This window comes from Somniosus microcephalus, chromosome 4 (assembly GCF_052327205.1).
Source record: "Somniosus microcephalus isolate GS21.2 chromosome 4, FLI_Smic_1.0, whole genome shotgun sequence".
Classification (NCBI taxonomy): domain Eukaryota; kingdom Metazoa; phylum Chordata; class Chondrichthyes; order Squaliformes; family Somniosidae; genus Somniosus; species Somniosus microcephalus.
Genome location: NC_140990.1, coordinates 137,750,391 through 137,765,516, shown reverse-complemented (window position 1 = coordinate 137,765,516; position 15,126 = coordinate 137,750,391). Strand labels below are relative to the sequence as shown.

At 51.8% G+C, this 15,126-nt stretch overlaps 1 protein-coding gene across 2 annotated transcripts in view; it reads right to left on the bottom strand.

The window, feature by feature from the left end:
- The window catches only part of LOC147119832 (uncharacterized), a 430,344-nt gene that overhangs the window by 246,698 nt on the left and 168,520 nt on the right, over positions 1 to 15,126 (bottom strand). The gene's annotated exons all lie outside the window — the stretch shown is intronic.

Here is a 15,126-nt window from a genome sequence, read left to right as displayed (position 1 = left end):
TGTACATGGGGATTCCAACCCTGCGACTGTACATGGGGATTCCAACCCTGGGACTGTACATGGGGATCCTAACCCTGGGACTGCACATGGGGATTCCAACCATGGGACTGTACATGGGTATTCTAACCCTGGGACTGTCAATGGGGATTCCGCACTGGGACTGTACATGGGAATTCCAGCACTGGGACTGTACATGGGGAATCTAACCCTGGGAATGTACATGGGGATTCTAACGCTGGGATTGTACATGGGGATTCTAACCCTGGGATTATACATGGGGATTCTAACCCTGGGACAGTACATGGGGATTCCAACCCTGGAACTGTACATGCAGATTCAAACCCTGGGACTGCACATGGGAATTCCAACCCTGGGACTGTACATGGGGAATCTAAGCCTCGGACTGTACATGGGGATTGCAACCCTGAGACTGCGCATGGAAATTCCAACCCTGGGACTGTACATGGGGATTCCAAACCTGGGACTGTACATGGGGATTCCAGCCCTTGGACTGTACATTGGGATTCTAAACTGGGAATGTACATGGGGATTTTAAAGCAGAGACTGTACATGGGGATTCTAACCCTGGGGCTGTACATGGGGATTCAAAGCCTGTAACTGTGCAAGGGGATTCTAATCCTGGGACTGTGCATGGGGATTCCAACCCTGGGACTGTACATGGGGATTCTAACCCTGGGACTCGACATGGGGATTCCAAACCTGGGACTGTACATGGGGATTCCAACCCTGAGACTGTACATGGGGATTCTAACCCTAGGACTGTACATGGAGATTCCAACCCTGGGACTGTACATGGGGATACCAACCCTGAGACTGTACATGGGGATTCTAACCCTAGGACTGTACATGGAGATTCCAAACCTGGGACTGTACATGGGGATTCCATCCCTGGGACTGTACATGGGGATTCCAAACCTGGGACTGTACATGGGCATTCTAACCCAGGGACTATATATGGGGATTCCAACGTTTGGACTGTACATGGGGAATTCCAGACCTGGGAGTGTACATGGGGATTCCAGCTCTTGGACTGTATATGGGGTTTCTAACCTGGGACTGTACATAGGGATTCCAGCTCTGGGAATGTACATGGACATTCTAAAGCAGAGACTGTCCATGGGGATTCCAACCCTGGGACTGTACATGGGGATTCCAACCCTGTGACAGTACATGGGGATTCCAACCCTGGGACTTTACATGGGGATTCCAACCCTGGGACCGTACATGGGTATTCCAACCCTGGGACTGTACATGGGGATTCCTACCCTGGGACTGTCCATGGGGATTCCAAAGTTTGGACTGTACATGGGGAATTCCAGACCTGGGAGTGTACATGGCGATTCCAGCCCTTCGACTGTACATGGGGATTGTAACCTGGGACTGTAGATGGGGATTCTAAACCAGAGACTGTACATGGGGATTCCAACCCTGCGGTTGTACATGGGGATTCCAACCCTGTAACTGTGCAAGGGGATTCTAATCCTGGGACTCTGCATGGGGATTCCAACCCTGGGACTGTACATGGGGATTCCAGCCCTTGGACTGTACATGGGGATTCTAACCTGGGAATGTACATGGGGATGCTAAAGCAGAGACTGTACATGGGCATTCTAACCCAGGGACTATATATGGGGATTCCAATGTTTGGACTGTACATGGGGAATTCCAGACCTGGGAGTGTACATGGGGATTCCAGCTCTTGGACTGTATATGGGGTTTCTAACCTGGGACTGTACATAGGGATTCCAGCTCTGGGAATGTACATGGAGATTCTAAAGCAGAGACTGTCCATGGGGATTCCAACCCTGGGACTGTACATGGGGTTTCCAACCCTGGGACAGTACATGGCGATTCCAACCCTGGGACTGTACATGGGGATTCCAACCCTGGGATCGTACATGGGCATTCCAACCCTGGGACTGTACATGGGGATTCCTACCCTGGGACTGTCCATGGGGATTCCAAAGTTTGGACTGTACATGGGGAATTCCAGACCTGTGAGTGTACATGGCGATTCCAGCCCTTCGACTGTACATGGGGATTGTAACCTGGGACTGTAGTTGGGGATTCTAAAGCAGAGACTGTACATGGGGATTCTAACCCTGGGGCTGTACATGGGGATTCCAACCCTGTAACTGTGCAAGGGGATTCTAATCCTGGGACTCTGCATGGGGATTCCAACCCTGGGACTGTACATGGGGATTCCAGCCCTTGGACTGTACATGGGGATTCTAACCTGGGAATGTACATGGGGATTCTAAAGCAGAGACTGTACATGGGGATTCTAACCCTGGGGCTGTACATGGGGATTCCAACACTGTAACTGTGCAAGGGGATTCTAATCCTGGGACTGTGCATGGGGATTCCAACCCTGGAACTGTGCATGGGGATATTATCCCTGGGACTGTTCATGGGGATTCCGGCCCTGGGAATGTACATGGGGATTCCAACCCTGAGACTGTACATGGGGATTCTAACCCAAGGACTGTACATGGAGATTCCAACCCTGGGACTGAGCATGGGGATTCCAACCCTGGGACTGTACATGGGGATTCCAAACCTGGGACTGTACATGGGGATTCTAACCCAGGGACTATACATGGGGATTCCAACGTTTGGACTGTACATGGGGAATTCCAGACCTGGGCGTGTATTTGGGGATTCCAGCTCTTGGACTGTACATGGGGATTCTAACCTGGGACTGTACATGGGGATTCCAGCCCTGGGAATGTAGATGGAGATTCTAAAGCAGAGACTGTCCATGGGGATTCTAACCCAGGGATTGTACATGGGGATTCTAACCCAGGGATTGTACATGGGGATTCTAACCCAGGGACTGTACATGGAGATTCCAAACCTGGGACTGTACATGGGGATTCCTACCCTGGGACTGTACATGGGGATTCCAACCCTGAGACTGTACATGGGGATTCTAACCCAGGGATTGTACATGGGGATTCTAACCCAGGGACTGTACATGGAGATTCCAAACCTGGGACTGTACATGGGGATTCCTACCCTGGGACTGTACATGGGGATTCCAACCCTGGAACTGTACATGGGGATTCTAATCCTGGGACTGTACATGGAGATTCCAACCCTGGGACTGTATATGGGGATTCTAATCCTGGGACTGTACATAGGGATTCTAACCCTGGGACTGTACATGTGGATTCCAACCCTGGGACTGTACAAGGGGATTCCAACCCTGGGACTGAACATGGGGATTCTAACCCTGGGACTGTACATGCGGGTTCCAACCCTAGGACTGTACATGGGGATTCCAAACCTGGGACTGTTAATGGGGATTCCAACCCTGGGACTCTACATGGGGATCCTAACCCTGGGACTGTACAGGGGGATTCCAACCCTGGGACTGTACATGGGGATTCCAACCCTGGGACTGTACATGGGGATTCCGACCCTGGGACTGTACATGGGGATTCCAAAGTTTGGACTGTACATGGGGAATTCCAGACCTGGGAGTGTACATGGCGATTCCAGCCCTTCGTCTGTACATGGGGATTGTAACCTGGGACTGTACATGGGGATTCTAAAGCAGAGACTGTACATGGGGTTTCTAACCCTGGGGCTGTGCATGGGGATTCCAACCCTGTAACTGTGCAAGGGGATTCTAATCCTGGGACTGTGCATGGGGATTCCAACGCTGGGACTGTGCATGGGGATTCAAACACTGGGACTGTACATGGGGATTCTAACCCTGGGACTGTACGTGGGGATTCTAACCTTGGGACTGTACGTGGGGATTCCAAACCTGCGACTGTACATGGGGATTCCGCACTGGGACTGTACATGGGGATTCCAGCACTGGGACTGTACATGGGGATTCTAACCCTGGGAATGTACATGGGGATTCCAACCCTGCGACTGTACATGGGGATTCCAACCCTGGGACTGTACATGGGGATCCTAACCCTGGGACTGCACATGGGGATTCCAACCATGGGACTGTACATGGGTATTCTAACCCTGGGACTGTCAATGGGGATTCCGCACTGGGACTGTACATGGGAATTCCAGCACTGGGACTGTACATGGGGAATCTAACCCTGGGAATGTACATGGGGATTCTAACGCTGGGATTGTACATGGGGATTCTAACCCTGGGATTATACATGGGGATTCTAACCCTGGGACAGTACATGGGGATTCCAACCCTGGAACTGTACATGCAGATTCAAACCCTGGGACTGCACATGGGAATTCCAACCCTGGGACTGTACATGGGGAATCTAAGCCTCGGACTGTACATGGGGATTGCAACCCTGAGACTGCGCATGGAAATTCCAACCCTGGGACTGTACATGGGGATTCCAAACCTGGGACTGTACATGGGGATTCCAGCCCTTGGACTGTACATTGGGATTCTAAACTGGGAATGTACATGGGGATTTTAAAGCAGAGACTGTACATGGGGATTCTAACCCTGGGGCTGTACATGGGGATTCAAAGCCTGTAACTGTGCAAGGGGATTCTAATCCTGGGACTGTGCATGGGGATTCCAACCCTGGGACTGTACATGGGGATTCTAACCCTGGGACTCGACATGGGGATTCCAAACCTGGGACTGTACATGGGGATTCCAACCCTGAGACTGTACATGGGGATTCTAACCCTAGGACTGTACATGGAGATTCCAACCCTGGGACTGTACATGGGGATACCAACCCTGAGACTGTACATGGGGATTCTAACCCTAGGACTGTACATGGAGATTCCAAACCTGGGACTGTACATGGGGATTCCATCCCTGGGACTGTACATGGGGATTCCAAACCTGGGACTGTACATGGGCATTCTAACCCAGGGACTATATATGGGGATTCCAACGTTTGGACTGTACATGGGGAATTCCAGACCTGGGAGTGTACATGGGGATTCCAGCTCTTGGACTGTATATGGGGTTTCTAACCTGGGACTGTACATAGGGATTCCAGCTCTGGGAATGTACATGGACATTCTAAAGCAGAGACTGTCCATGGGGATTCCAACCCTGGGACTGTACATGGGGATTCCAACCCTGTGACAGTACATGGGGATTCCAACCCTGGGACTTTACATGGGGATTCCAACCCTGGGACCGTACATGGGTATTCCAACCCTGGGACTGTACATGGGGATTCCTACCCTGGGACTGTCCATGGGGATTCCAAAGTTTGGACTGTACATGGGGAATTCCAGACCTGGGAGTGTACATGGCGATTCCAGCCCTTCGACTGTACATGGGGATTGTAACCTGGGACTGTAGATGGGGATTCTAAACCAGAGACTGTACATGGGGATTCCAACCCTGCGGTTGTACATGGGGATTCCAACCCTGTAACTGTGCAAGGGGATTCTAATCCTGGGACTCTGCATGGGGATTCCAACCCTGGGACTGTACATGGGGATTCCAGCCCTTGGACTGTACATGGGGATTCTAACCTGGGAATGTACATGGGGATGCTAAAGCAGAGACTGTACATGGGGATTCTAACCCTGGGGCTGTACATGGGGATTCCAACCCTGTAACTGTGCAAGGGGATTCTAATCCTGGGACTGTGCATGGGGATTCCAACCCTGGAACTGTGCATGGGGATATTATCCCTGGGACTGTTCATGGGGATTCCGGCCCTGGGAATGTACATGGGGATTCCAACCCTGAGACTGTACATGGGGATTCTAACCCTAGGACTGTACATGGAGATTCCAACCCTGGGACTGTACATGGGGATTCCAACCCTGGCACTGTAGATGGGGTTCCAAACCTGGGACTGTACATGGGGATTCTAAACCAGGGACTATACATGGGGATTCCAACGTTTGGACTGTACATGGGGAATTCCAGACCTGGGCGTGTATTTGGGGATTCCAGCTCTTGGACTGTACATGGGGATTCTAACCTGGGACTGTACATGGGGATTCCAGCCCTGGGAATGTAGATGGAGATTCTAAAGCAGAGACTGTCCATGGGGATTCTAACCCAGGGATTGTACATGGGGATTCTAACCCAGGGATTGTACATGGGGATTCTAACCCAGGGACTGTACATGGGGATTCCAACCCTGGAACTTGACATGGGGATTCTAATCCTGGGACTGTACATGGAGATTCCAACCCTGGGACTGTACATGGGGATTCTAACCCTGGGACTGTACATCGGGATTCTAACCCTGGGACTGTACATGTGGATTCCAACCCTGGGACTATACATGGGGATTATAACCCTGGGACTGTACATGGTGATTCTAACCCTGGGACTGTACAAGGGGATTCCAACCCTGGGACTGAACATGGGGATCCTAACCCTGGGACTGTACAGGGGGATTCCAACCCTGGGACTGTACATGGGGATTCTAAAGCAGAGACTGTACATGGGGATTCTAACCCTGGGGCTGTACATGGGGATTCCAACCCTGTAACTGTGCAAGGGGATTCTAATCCTGGGACTGTGCATGGGGATTCCAACCCTGGGACTGTACATGGGGCTTCAAACACTGGGGCTGTACATGGGGATTCTAACCCTGGGACTGTACGTGGGGATTCTAACCTTGGGACTGTACGTGGGGATTCCAAACCTGCGACTGTACATGGGGATTCTAACCATGGGACTGTACATGGGGATTCCAACCCTGCGACTGTACATGGGGATTCCAACCCTGGGACTGTACATGGGGATCCTAACCCTGGGACTGCACATGGGGATTCCAACCATGGGACTGTACATGGGTATTCTAACCCTGGGACTGTCAATGGGGATTCCGCACTGGGACTGTACATGGGGATTCCAGCACTGGGACTGTACATGGGGATTCTAACCCTGGGAATGTACATGGGGATTCTAACACTGGGATTGTACATGGGGATTCTAACCCTGGGATTATACATGGGGATTCTAACCCTGGGACAGTACATGGGGATTCAAACCCTGGGACTGTACATGGGAATTCCAACCCTGGGACTGTACATGGGGAATCTAAGCCTCGGACTGTACATGGGGATTCCAACCCTGAGACTGCGCATGGAAATTCCAACCCTGGGACTGTACATGGGGATTCCAAACCTGGGACTGTACATGGGGATTCTAACCCAGGGACTATACATGGGGATTCCAACGTTTGGACTGTACATGGGGAATTCCAGACCTGGGCGTGTACATGGGGATTCCAGCTCTTGGACTGTACATGGGGATTCTAACCTGGGACTGTACATGGGGATTCCAGCCCTGGGAATGTACATGGAGATTCTAAAGCAGAGACTGTCCATGGGGATTCTAACCCAGGCACTGTACATGGGGATGCCAACCCAGGGACTGTACATGGGGATTCCAACCCTGGGACTGTACATGGGGATTCCAACCCTGGGACTGTACATGGGGATTCCAACCCTGGGACTGTACATGGGGATTCCAACCCTGGGACTGTACATGGGGATTCCAACCCTGGGACTGTACATGGGGATTCCAACCCTGGGACTGTACATGGGGATTCCAACCCTGGGACTGTACATGGGGATTCCAACCCTGGGACTGTACATGGGGATTCCAACCCTGGGACTGTACATGGGGATTCTAACCCTAGGACTGTACATGGAGATTCCAACCCTGGGACTGTACATGGGGATTCCAACCCTGAGACTGTACATGGGGATTCTAACCCTAGGACTGTACATGGAGATTCCAAACCTGGGACCGTACATGGGGATTCCAACCCAGGGATTGTACATGGGGATTCTAACCCAGGGACTGTACATGGAGATTCCAACACTGGGACTGTACTTGGGGATTCCAGCTCTTGGACTGTACATGGGGATTCCAACCTGGGACTGTACTTGCTGATTCTAAACCTTGGACTACACATGGAGAATTCCAGGCCTGGGACTGTACATGGCGATTTAAGCTCTTGGACTGTGCATGGGGATTCTAACCTGGGACTGTACATGGGGATTCCGGCCCTGGGACTGCACATGGGGATTCCAACCCTGGAACTGTACATGGGGAATCTAATCCTGGGACTGTACATGGGGATTCCAACCCTGGGACTGTAAATGGGGATTCTAACCCTGGGACTGTACATGTGGATTCCAACCCTGGGACTGTACCTGGGGATTCCAACCCTGGGACTGTACATGGGGATTCCAGCTCTGGGACTGTACATGGGGATCCTAACCCTGGGACTGTACATGGGGATTCCAACCCTGGGACTGTACATGGGGATTCCAACCCTGGGAGTGTACATGGCGATTCCAGCCCTTTGACTGTACATGGGGATTGTAACCTGGGACTGTACATGGGGATTCTAAAGCATAGACTGTACATGGGGATTCTAACCCTGGGGCTGTACATGGGGATTCCAACCCTGTAACTGTGCAAGGGGATTCTAATCCTGGGACTGTGCATGGGGATTCCAACCCTGGGACTGTACATGGGGATTCTAACCCTGGGACTGTACATGGGGATTCCAAACCTGGGACTGTACATGGGGAAATGCAACCCTGAGACTGTACATGGGGATTCTAACCCGAGGACTGTACATGGAGATTCCAAACCTGGGACTTTACATGGGGATTCCAACCCTGGGACTGTACATGGGGATTCTAACCCAGGGATTGAACATGGGGATTCTCACCCAGGGACTGTACATGGAGATTCCAAACCTGGGCCTGAACATGGGGACTCCCACCCTGGGACTGTACACGGGGATTCCAACAGTGGGACTGTACTTGGGGATTCGAACGTTTGGACTGTACATGGGGAATTCCAGACCTGGGAGTGTACATGGGGACTCCAGCTCTTGGACTGTACATGGGGATTCCATCCTGGGACTGTACTTGGGGATTCTAAAACTTGGACTACACATGGGGAATTCCAGACCTGGGACTGTACATGGCGATTTAAGCTCTTGGACTGTGCATGGGGATTCTAACCTGGGAGTGTCCATTGGGATTCGAACCTGGGAGTGTACATTGGGATTCTAACCTGGGACTGTACATGGGGATTCCGGCCCTGGGACTGTACATGGGGATTCCAACCCTAGAACTGTACATGAGGCTTCTAATCCTGGGACTGTACATGGGGGTTCCAACCCTGGGACTGTCCATGGGGATTCTAACCCTAGGACTGTACATGGGGATTCCAACCCTGGGACTGCACATGGGGATTCTAACCCAGGGATTGTACATGGGGATTCTAACCCAGGGACTGTACACGGGGATTCCAACACTGGGACTGTACTTGGGGATTCCAACGTTTGGACTGTACATGGGGAATTCCAGACCTGGGAGTGTACATGGGGATTCCAGCTCTTGGACATTACATGGGGATTCCATCCTGGGACTGTACTTGGGGATTTAAGCTCTTGGACTGTGCATGGGGATTCTATCCTGGGAGTGTACATTGGGATTCTAACCTGGGACTGAACATGGGGATTCCGCCCTGGGATTGTACATGGGGATTCCAACCCTAGAACTGTACATGGGGATTCTAATCCTGGGACTGTACATGGGGATTCCAACCCTGGGACTGTACATGGGGATTCTAACCCTGGGACTGCACATAGGGATTCTAACCCTGGGACTGTACATGGGGATTCCAACCCTGGGACTGTACATGGGGATTCGAACCCTGGGACTGTACATGGGGATTCTAACCCTGGGACTGTACATGGGGATTCCAACCCTGGGACTGTACATGGGGATTCTAACCCTGGGACTGTACATGCGGATTCCAGCCCTTCGACTGTACATGGGGATTGTAACCTGGGACTGTACATGGGGATTCAAAAGCAGAGACTGTACATGGGGATTCCAACCCTGGGACTGTACATGTGGGTTCCAACCCTGGGACTGTACATGGAGATTCCAGCCCTTCGACTGTACATGGGGATTGTAACCTGGGACTGTACATGGGGATTCAAAAGCAGAGACTGTACATGGGGATTCTAACCCTGGGACTGTGCATGGGGATTCTAACCCTGGGGCTGTACATGGGGATTCCAACCCTGTAACGGTGCAAGGGGATTCTAATCCTGGGACTGTGCATGGGGATTCCAACCCTGGGACTGTACATGGGGATTCTAACCCTGGGACTGTACATGGGGATTCCAAACCTGGGACTGTACATGGGGATTCCAACCCTGAGACTGTACATGGGGATTATAACCCTAGGACTGTACATGGAGATTCCAACCCTGGGACTGTAAATGGGGATTCCAAACCTGAGACTATACATGGGGATTCTAACCCTAGGACTGTACATGGAGATTCCAAAACTGGGACTGTACATGGGGATTCCAAACCTGGGACGGTACATGGGGATTCTAACCCAGGGATTGTACATGGGGATTCTAACCCAGGGACTGTACATGGACATTCCAAACCTGGGACTGTACATGGGGATTACCACCCTGGGACTGTACACGGGTATTCCAACACTGGGACTGTACTTGGAGATTCCAACGTTTGGACTGTACATGGGGAATTCCAGACCTGGGAGTGTACATGGGGATTCCACCTCTTGGACAGTACATGGGGATTCCAGCCTGGGACCGTACTTGGGGATTCTAAACCTTGGACTACACATGGGGAATTCCAGACCTGGGACTGTACATGGCGATTTAAGCTCTTGGACTGTACATGGGGATTCTAACCTGGGAGTGTCCATTGGGATTCCAACCTGGGACTGTACATGGGGATTCTGGCCCTGGGACTGTACATGGGGATTCCAACCCTGGGACTGTACGTGGGGATTCTAACCCTGGGACTGTACATGGGGATTCTAACCCTGGGACTGTACATGGGGATTCCAACCCTGGGACTGTACATGGGGATTCTAACCCTGGGACTGTACATGCGGATTCCAACCCCGGGACTGTACCTGTGGATTCCAACCCTGGGACTGTACATGGGGATTCCAACCCTGGGACTGTACATGGAGATTCTAACCCTGGGACTGTACATGGGGATTCTAAGCCTGGGACTGTACATGGGGATTCCAACCCTGGGACGGTACATGGGGATTCCAACCCTGGGAGTGTACATGGGAATTCCAACTCTGAGACTGTACATGGGGATTCTAAACCTGGGACTGTACATGGGCATTCTAACCCTGGGACTGTAGATGGGGATCCTAAAGCAGAGACTGTACATGGAGATTCTAACCCTGGGACTCTGCATGGGGATTCCAACCCTGGGACTGTACATGGGGATTCCAGCCCTTGGACTGTACATGGGGATTCTAACCTGGGAATGTACATGGGGATTCTAAAGCAGAGGCTGTATATGGGGATTCTAACCCTGGGGCTGTACATGGGGATTCCAACCCTGTAACTGTGCAACGGGATTCTAATCCTGGGACTGTGCATGGCGATTCCAACCCTGGGACTGCACATGGGGATTCCTACCCTGGGACTGTACACGGGGATTCCAACACTGGGACTGCACTTGGGGATTCCAGCTCTTGGACTGTACATGGGGATTCCAACCTGGGACTGTACTTGCGGATTCTAAACCTTGGACTACACATGGGGAATTCCAGACCTGGGACTGTACATGGCGATTTAAGCTCTTGGACTGTGCATGGGGATTCTAGCCTGGGACTGTACATGGGGATTCCAACCCTGGAACTGTACATGGGGATTCTAATCCTGGGACTGTACATGGGGATTCTAACCCTGGGACTGTACATGGGGATTCCAACCCTGGGACTGTACATGGGGATTCTCACCCTAGGATTCTACATGCGAATTCCAACCCTGGCACTGTACATGGGGATTCCATCCCTGGGACTGTACATGGGGATTCCAACCCTGGGACTGTACATGGGGATCCTAACCCTGGGACTGTAAATGGGGATTCCAACCCTGGGACTGTACATGGGGATTCCAACCCTGGGATTGTACATGGGGATTCCTACCCTGGGACTGTACATGGGGATTCAAAAGTTTGGAGTGTACATGGGGAATTCCAGACCTGGGAGTGTACATGGCGATTCCAGCCCTTCGACTGTACCTGGGGATTGTAACCTGGGACTGTACATGGGGATTCTAAAGCAGAGACTGTACATGGGGATTCTAACCCTGGGACTGTACGTGGGGATTCTAACCTTGGGACTGTACATGGGGATACTAACCTGGGAATGTACATGGGGATTCTAAAGCAGTGAATGTACATGGGGATTCTAACCCTGGGGCTGTACATGGGGATTCCAACCCTGTAACGGTGCAAGGGGATTCTAAACCTGGGACTGTGCATGGGGATTCCAACCCTGGAACTGTACATGGGGATTCTAATCCTGGGACTGTACATGGCGATTCCAACCCTGGGACTGCACATGTGGATTCTAACCCTGGGACTGTACATGGGGATTTTAACCCTGGGACTGTACATGGGGATTCCAACCCTGGGACTGTACATGGGGATTCTAACCCTGGGACTGTACATGGGGATTCTAAACCTGGGACTGTACATGGGGATTCCAACCCTGGGACTGTACATGCGGATTGCAACCCCGGGACTGTACATGGGGATTCCAACACTGGGACTGTACATTGGGATTCCAAACCTGGGACTGTACATGGGGATTCCAGCCCTGGGACAGTACATGGGGATTCTAACCCTGGGACTGTACATGGGGATTCCAACCCTGGGACTGTACATGGGGATCCTAACCCTGGGACTGTACGTGGGGATTCTAACCTTGGGACTGTACATGGGGATTCCAAAACTGCGACTGTACATGGGGGTTCTAACCTTGGGACTGTACATGGGGATTCCAACCCTGGGACTGTACATGGGGATCCTAACCCTGGGACTGTACATGGGGATTCCAACTGTGGGACTGTACATGGGTATTCTTACCCTGGGACTGTCAATGGTGATTCCGCACTGGGACTGTACATGGGAATTCCAGCACTAGGACTGTACATGGGGATTCTAACCCTGGGAATGTACATGGGGATTCTAAAGCTGGGATTGTACATGGGGATTCTAACCCTGGAACTGTACATGGGGATTCCAACCCTGGGACTGTACATGGGGATTCCAAAGTTTGGACTGTACATGGGGAATTCCAGACCTGGGAGTGTACATGGCGATTCCAGCCCTTCGACTGTACTTGGGGATTGTAACCTGGGACTGTACATGGGGATTCTAAAGCAGAGACTGTACATGGGGATTCTAACCCTGGGGTTGTACATGGGGATTCCAACCCTGTAACTGTGCAAGGGGAGTCTAATCCTGGGACTCTGCGTGGGGATTCCAACCTTGGGACTGTACATGGGGATTCCAGCCCTTGGACTATACATGGGGATTCTAATCTGGGAACGTACATGGGGATTCTAAAGCACAGACTGTACATGGGGATTCTAACCCTGGGGCTGTACATGGGGATTCCAACCCTGTAACTGTGCAAGGGGATTCTAATCCTGGGACTGTGCATGGGGATTCCAACCCTGGGACTGTACATGGGGATTCTATCCCTGGGACTGTTCATGGGGATTCCAACCCTGGGAATGTACATGGGGATTCCAACCCTGGGACTGTACATGGGGATTCCAACTCTGCGACTGTATATGGGGATTCCAACCCTGGGACTGTACATCTGGATTCCAAACCTGGGACTGTAGATGGGGATTCTAATCCTGGGACTGTACATGGGGATTCCAACCCTGGGACTGTACATGGGCATTCTAACCCTGGGACTGCACAAAGGGATTCTAACCCTGGGACTGTACATGGGGATTCCAACCCTGGAACTGTACATGGGGATTCTAACCCTGGGGCTGTACATTGGTATTCTAACCCTGGGACTGTGCATGGGTATTCCAACCCCGGGACTGTACATGGGGATTCCAACCCTGGGACTGTACATGGGGATTCCAACCCTGGGACTGTACATGGGGATTCTAAACCAGGGATTGTACATGGGGATTCTAACCCAGGGACTGTACACGGGGGTTCCAACACTGGGACTGTACTTGGGGATTCCAACGTTTGGACTGTACATGGGGAATTCCAGACCTGGGAGTGTACATGGGGATTCCAGCTCTTGGACTGTACATGGGGATTCCAACCTGGGACTGTACTTGGGGATTCTAAACCTTGGACTGCACATGTGGAATTCCAGACCTGGGACTGTAAATGGCGATTTAAGCTCTTGGACTGTGCATGGGGATTCTAACCCTGGGACTGTAAATGGGGATTCCAACCCTGGGACTGTACATGGGGATTCTAACCCTGGGACTGTACATGGGGATTCCAACCCTGGGACTGTACATGGGGATTCCAAAACTGCGACTGTACATGGGGGTTCTAACCTTGGGCCTGTACAATGGGAATTCCAACCATGCGACTGTACATGGGGATTCCAACCCTGGGACTGTACATGGGGATTCCAACCCTGGGACTGTACCTGGGGATTCCAACATGGGAGTGTACAAGGGGATTCCAACCCTGGGACTGTACATGGGGATTCCCACCCTGGGACTGTACACGGGGATTCCAACAATGGGACTGTACTTGGGGATTCCAACGTTTGGACTGTACATGGGGAATTCCAGACCTGGGAGTGTACATGGGGATTCCAGCTCTTGGACTGTACATGGGGATTCCAACCTGGGACTGTCCTTGGGGATTCTAAATCTTGGACTACACATGTGGAATTCCAGACCTGGGAATATAAATGGCGATTTAAGCTCTTGGACTGTGCATGGGGAATCCGGCCCTGGGACTGTACATGGGGATTCCAAACCTGGAACTGTACATGGGGATTCTAATCCCGGGACTGTACATGGGGATTCCAACCCTGGGACTGTACATGTGGATTCCAAAGTTTGGACTGTACATGGGGAATTCCAGACCTGGGAGTGCACATGGCGATTCCAGCCCTTCGACTGTACATGGGGATTGTAACCTGGGACTGTACATGGGGATTCTAAAGCAGAGACTGGACATGGGGATTCTAACCCTGGGGCTGGACATGGGGATTCCAACCCTGTAACTGTGCAAGGGGATTCTAATCCTGGGACTCTGCATGGGGATTCCAACCTTGGGACTGTACATGGGGATTCCAGCCCTTGGACTGTACATGGGGATTCTAACCTGGGAATG